Here is a 6,958-nt window from a genome sequence, read left to right as displayed (position 1 = left end):
GAAGTAGAGCAACCTGGAGGCCGGCCATATACGAGAAGTACAGTTTCCGAGTTGGTTGGCTGACGTAGTATTAGTCTCCAAGCCGGGCGGCAAGTGGAGAGTCTGTATTGATTTTCGGGACTTAAACAAAGCATGCCCCAAAGATTTTTATCCCCTGCCCCGGATAGATCAGCTGGTGGACTCTACGGCTGGCTGCGAATTAATTTGTATGTTCGACGCCTACCAAGGGTATCATCAAGTGCCGCTTGCCCGGGAAGATCAAGAAAAAGTAAGCTTCGTAACGGCCAACGGCACATATTGCTATAATGTGATGCCGTTCGGATTGAAGAATGCCGGGGCCACTTATCAACGCTTGATGAATAAAGTATTCAGAGAGCAGATCGGGCGGAATCTGGAAGTTTATGTGGACGACATCCTTATCAAGTCCGCCCGAGCGGCCGACCTCTTCAAGGACATGGAGAAAACCTTCCGAACGCTGCGCAAATATGGAGTCAAGCTAAATCCTCAAAAGTGCATGTTCGGAGCAAAAGGAGAGCATTTCTTGGGGTACATAGTGACCGAGCGGGGAATTGAAGCCAATCCCAGCAAGGTGAAAGCTCTGCAAGACATGCCGCCTCCAAGGAATACAAGGGAAGTGCAGCGATTGACCGGTCGGATAACTGCTTTATCCAGATTCATCTCCAAAACCGCCGATCGGAGCCTACCATTCTTCAAAATTTTGCGCAAGGCCACTAAATTTCACTGGGACGAGAAATGCGACCGAGCATTTGAAGAATTGAAGACATATCTTAATTCTTTGCCTATACTAGCCAAGCCGATCGGGGGTGAGTCACTTTATATTTATCTGTCGTCAACTGAACATGTTGTAGGCTCAGCACTTGTGAGGGCGAGCGGCGAAGAGCAACCGGTGTATTTTCTAAGCCACATTTTAAAAGATGCTGAATCTCGTTACACCGGGCTCGAGAAGTTGGCCTTTGCTTTGGTTCTAGCCGCTCGGCGCCTTCGACCATATTTCTTGGCTCACACCATCATCGTCCGGACAAACAGTCCACTAGGAAGAGTGCTGTTGAATCCAGAAGCGTCCGGACGGCTCATCAAGTGGACGACAGAACTAAGTGAATTTGACATCCAATACCAGCCCCGCTCGGCGATCAAAGCGCAATCCTTGGCTGATTTTGTGACCGAAGTGCAGAGGCCAGAGCCGGAAGCTATGTGGAGGATATATATGGATGGGTCTTCCACTCGGCTCGGAAGTGGGATTGAAATACTGCTACTCTCACCCCAAGAAGAAAAGATGCACTTATCTGTCCGGTTGGACTACAAAGCCACCAACAATGAAGCAGAGTATGAGGCCCTCATAGCCGGACTGCAGGCAGCACGGCATGTAGGAGCCGGTCGGGTGACACTCTATTCGGATTCACAGTTGGCCGCTCAGCAACTTTCTGGCACCTTTGAAATCAACAGCGTTCGGCTTAAGCTCTACGCTGAAGCCTTTGAAAAACTCAAAGCTACTTTCCGAGAGGTCCTTATTCGAAAGATTCCCCGAACGGAGAACCAGGTAGCCGATGACTTGGCCAAACTAGCAAGTTCTATAGTGCCGGTCACCATTCAGCAACCAATTGAAAAAGTATTGCTGGTAGCGCACGTCGACCGGATGGAAAGCCTCACGTTTCCAAGCGACTGGAGGACACCCATCATAGAGTTCCTCCGCTCGGGAGCCGCACCGGCCGATCGGGATGAAGCCCAGCTGCTCAGGAGGAGGGCCGGTCGGTTCACACTCATCGGTGATCAGCTCTACAAGAAGGCTTTCTCACGTCCGCTGTTGAAATGCGTGAGCTCGGAAAACTCGGCTTACATTCTCCAAGAAGTACATCAAGGATCGTGTGGAGGGCATCTGGGCGGACGATCATTAGCTAAGAAGATCCTGCTAGCTGGATACTTTTGGCCGACCTTACAAATAGACGCCGCTCGGACAGTATCTACATGTCTTTCGTGCCAGAAGTATCACAACTTCTCCCACCGACCGGCAGAGGAGATGAAGGCATCAACCGTCTCATGTCCGTTCGATCAATGGGGAATGGATATCGTGGGTCTATTTCCGATGGCGACCGGGCAGAGGAAATTTTTGCTGGTGGCGGTTGATTATTTCTCCAAGTGGGTGGAAGCCGAGCCACTAGCCAGGATCACCGAACATATGGTCAAAAAATTCATATGACAACACATCATCTGTAGGTTCGGTATCCCTCGCCGATTGGTTTCCGACAATGGGCGGCAATTCACAGGGAAGGTGCTAGAAGATTGGTGCAAAAGCTATGGCATTGAGCAACACTTCACGTCCGTGGCTTACCCCCAAAGCAACGGTCAAGCCGAAGTAGCCAACCGGGAAATTCTCCGTATTCTGCGCGCTCGGCTCGACCATGTGGGAGGAAGTTGGCCGGATGAAGTGCCGGGCGTTTTATGGGCCATCCGGACGACTCCTAAGGAAGCGACGGGCGTCACACCTTTTCATCTGGTGTCGGCGAGGCGATCATCCCGGTTGAAGTCGGCGTCGAGTCCGTTCGGGTCCAATGTTACGATGAAGGCAACGCCGATCGGAGGAACATGGAGCTGGATTTGATTGACGAGGACGAGCCAAGGCATCCGTTCGGTTGATGGCATACCGTCAACGAATGAAGCAAAACTACAACCGCCGCGTCATTCCTCGATCATTCTCGGCGACCTTGTCCGGAAGAAAGTCAAACCGGTCGGCGATCGGCAAGCTTGAAGTGCCGTGGGCAAGCCCGTTCAAAATCATCGAAAAGCTCGGGCGCATATTATTTGGAGGATGAGGACGGCCAGCTAGATAGACCGTGGAACGCGAACCACCTCCAGCCTTACCGGACGGGGTGAAAGGTGTGCCAATGTAAATCATCCTGTGTACTTTTTTCGACTGAATACTTGAAATGCAGAAATGAAAAATCAAGAGAACAAATATAAGGCATCGTCAACAAGGAACGAAGGCCCCACGTCGTTTGGCCGGAGGTAAATGGATCGAGCCAAGCGCTCGAAGATCGAAGACCCAATACCTTCCGGATGGAGGTAAATTATCCGAGCCAAAATACTCGACGAAGAAGACCCTGAGCTGTTCGGCCAAGAGTACGTTCTCCAAGCTAGGTGAAAAGGGCATATGGATTATCCGAACCAAGCGCCCGAATAGTAAAGGCCTCCCAGCCGATTGGATTCGCAAGCAAATAACCCGTGCCGCTCGGCCGGGCACAAAGATTGTCCAAGCGCGAGATAAGTTATGAAGGCCAAGGTCGCTCGACCTGGTAAGGAGTTAGCCTTGAAGGCCGTCTAGCCCAGACGTTAAACCGTAGAGCCGCACCGACCGGCTATAAATAACCGCGCCGACGAGCTCCGTCGTTAAAGATCGAGAGCCGCGCCGATCGGCTATAAACATCCGCGCCGACGAGCTCCGTCGTTAAAGATCGAGAGCCGCGCCGATCGGCTATAAACATCCGCGCCGACGAGCTCCGTCGTTAAATATCGAGAGCGCCGATCGGCTATAAACATCCGCGCCGACGAGCTCCGTCGTTAAAGATCGAGAGCCGCGCCGATCGGCTATAAACATCCGCTCCGACGAGCTCCGTCGTTAAAGATCGAGAGACCGCTATAAATATCCGCGCCGACGAGCTCCGTCGTTAAAGAACGGGAGCCGCGCCGAGCGGCTATAAATATCCGCGCCGGCGAGCTCCGTCGTTAAAAAACGAGAGCCGCGCCGACCGGCGATAAAGATCCGCGCCGGCGAGCTCCGGCGTCAAAGATCGAGAGCCGCGCCGATATAAATATACGAGCTCCGTCGTTAAAGATCGAGAGCCGCCGATCGGCATCCGCCGACGAGCTCCGTCGTTAAAGATCGAGCGCGCCGACCGCTATAAACATCCGCGCCGACGAGCTCCGTCGTTAAAGATCGAGAGCCGCCGATCGGCTATAAACATCCGACGAGCTCCGTCGTTAAAGATCGAGCCGCGTCGATCGGCTATAAACATCCGCGCCGACGAGCTCCGTCGTTAAAGATCGAGAGCCGCGTCGATTGGCTATAAACATGCGCGCCGACGAGCTCCGTCGTTAAAGATCGAGAGCCGCGCCGATCGGCTATAAACATCCGCGCCGACGAGCTCCGTCGTTAAAGATCGAGAGCCGCGCCGATCGGCTATAAACATCCGCGCCGACGAGCTCCGTCTTTAAAGATCGAGAGACGAGCCGGCGTCTATAAACTCTCCAAGTGGAAGACCGACGAGCCCCGTCGTTAAAAATCGAGAGCCGCGCCGACCGACTATAAATATCCGCGCCGTCGAAACTAATGACGCCAAATAACGAGTGTTCTCAAGTACTAAATTGACTAAGTCCGATCGGCCATCAGTTTGCCAATACTTCGCACTCACTGAATGCGAACAGCATAGCCAAGCGCTAAACGATTTCGAGGAAAACAAGTCAACTGATTAACCCGATCGGTCGTCTAGTGGGGAACACGTGGAGCTTAACTGATTCTACGAATAAGCACCAAAACAAACAAAAATACAAGCAACGGAGCACAACTAGGCCGAACGGCGCGTACAAAAATTTTACATCCACAAAACGGATGAAATACAGAAGGTACTTGGAGGAACTCGTCTCACTCCGGGTCCTCAAAATTTAAAAAGGCGTCCGGGATATCGTCAATCATAGCCGCCAGATCTGAAGAGGGAATGCTCAGGTCAGCAGGAAGATGCCCACCCTTCTTCAGGTACGCCACGGTGACCTTGACCGCCTCGGCGAAAGTTGAAGAGACGTTGCCACCAAATTTTACGCCGAACCGCTCCGAGCGAAGGTATTCTTGGCGCGCTGCTGCTAGGCGACTCGGCTCCCCTTCCTTGTACTTTCTGAAAGCCGCTCGAGAGGCAATTAGCAAGTCCTGGAGAACTTTCTGGTCCACCTCCGCTTTAGTGCGTTCAGCGGAGCGCCCATCCCGTTCGGCAGCTAGTTGGACTTCCAGATTCTTAGAATGCTGATCTAGGGCGCGGATTTCAACTTTCATCTTGTCCAGATCAGCAATCGCTCGCTTCTTCCGGCTATTGGCACGCTTCACGTCTGTGTCGCGTGTCTTCACCAGGCCTTCAAGTCTAGCCACCTCCGTAGCCAGGTCGGCGGCCTTCTTCTGTTCGGCCTCACGGGCTTGTTTCTCCCGCTCGGCCGACGGACCCCCCGAAACTTGGAGTTTTTCCATGAGGTCCTCTAGCTCGGCCAGCCGATGGCTGGTGGCGATTTGCTCCGCCCAATGCTGTGAGGAAAATAACAAAGTCAGGAACTGAACAGTAGCATGGCACAGGAAGAAAAACGAACCTACCTGAGTGGCTTGCTGCATATGGTTATCGCCGAGCTGCTTGGGCGTCATGAGGGCAACCCGAATTTGAGCGTCCTCGAACAGCTTGGCGAGCGGACCCGTCAAGGTTATCTCATGAATGGGGCTTGAGGGCCGATCGGCAGACAGTAAATATTCCTCCGATGGGAATCGAAGGGTAGTCTTGATGGTCGGGTGGCCGGCCGGCACTTCCTCAGCCGCAGTCGCCTGGCCCGAGGACTCCCCTATGGTTGAAGTCTCGCCTAACCGTCGTAAGCGACGACGAGTCAGTGGAGGAGAGCCAGAGGGCTGTGCAGTGGGCGAGGCCACGGGGGTCCTGATCTGCGACGGCGTGCGACTGGGCGAAGCGACCCCGATCGGCGCCTGGGGTTCGCCTTCTCGGGTCGGCGGGAGGCTGGGGTCTCTTCGACGTTTCCCCGACTCGAGGGACTCCCAGCTCTGCTGGAGCAGAGGAAACAGGATCCGCCTCAACCTCCGTTGAAGCGGCTGAGGTAACTTAACACCCCTCTCCTGTAGCTGCCGGGCGGCTGGGGATAAGACCCCGCTCGGCGAGTTCTTTTTTAGTCGCCGCCTCAATTTCCACGGCCTTCAACTTCAGATGATCGGTGGCCTTGGAGCGCCACATGACTTCAGCTGTAATGGAAGAAATTAAAATCAGTTAGACAAAAAAGGCGAGGAGAGTAAAAAGTCCTTACTCATGCGGTAGGGGAGATTGGCCCGAACGGGAGATAATCCGAAAATATACAACACCCCCTTGAGAAGCAACTGGTCGGTCTTGTACCGCTGACCGGACAACCAGTTCGCCGCATGAAGGTAATCCGGGTTGCTTCTGAATTTGCCGAGCTCCGGCTGGGTCGGCACGGCGGTCTGCCATTTGGTTCGAAATGCTGGCCGCTCGGGAAGTCGGATATAGAAGAAAAATTTCTTCCAGTGCTTGTTGGAGGTCGGCATATTATCAAAGAATTTAAAGCCTATTCTACTCTGGAAAATGAAAGTGCCCAACTCGGATTGTTTGGGGTAGAAGAAGAAGTGGAATATTTTGGGGTCAAGTGGGATACTATGCAGCTTAAAGAGGACAACCACCCCGCTCAGCAACCTAAAGGAGTTCGGCACAAGTTGGCCGAGCGGGATGCGGAAATAATTACAAACCTCCAAAATGAATGGATGGGTAGGAAATCTAAGGCCGCCCTGGAATTGGTCTAGAAAAAAGCAAATGGTGCCGATCGGCGGGTTATGGGGCCGATCGGACGGGTCGGCTAGAATTATTTCATGGTCATCAGGGATCCCATACGTCCGAACAAGACGTCGAGCGCCCTCTTCATCAAACCGACTCTCCATGGTCATATACCAAGGGCCATGAACACCAACAGCGGGCTCAGAGGAGCTTGCCATCTCGGAGAAGCAATAAGATGGCAAGAAACCAGAGGAACGGGAACGAAAGAGGCAAAATGACTTGGGAGGACCTTGTAAACGAAGGGAGAAGACTCACTGAGAAGGAAACGGGCGGAAAAGATCACCGGTGGGATGGTAGCCGCCGAAAAACAGGAACTGGATCGTCGAAGGTCGCAGCAGAAGAAG

Source organism: Zingiber officinale, chromosome 8A (genome assembly GCF_018446385.1).
Source record: "Zingiber officinale cultivar Zhangliang chromosome 8A, Zo_v1.1, whole genome shotgun sequence".
Classification (NCBI taxonomy): Eukaryota; Viridiplantae; Streptophyta; class Magnoliopsida; order Zingiberales; family Zingiberaceae; genus Zingiber; species Zingiber officinale.
The sequence above is the reverse complement of the archived record's forward strand: the minus strand, read 5'-3'. Positions refer to the sequence as shown.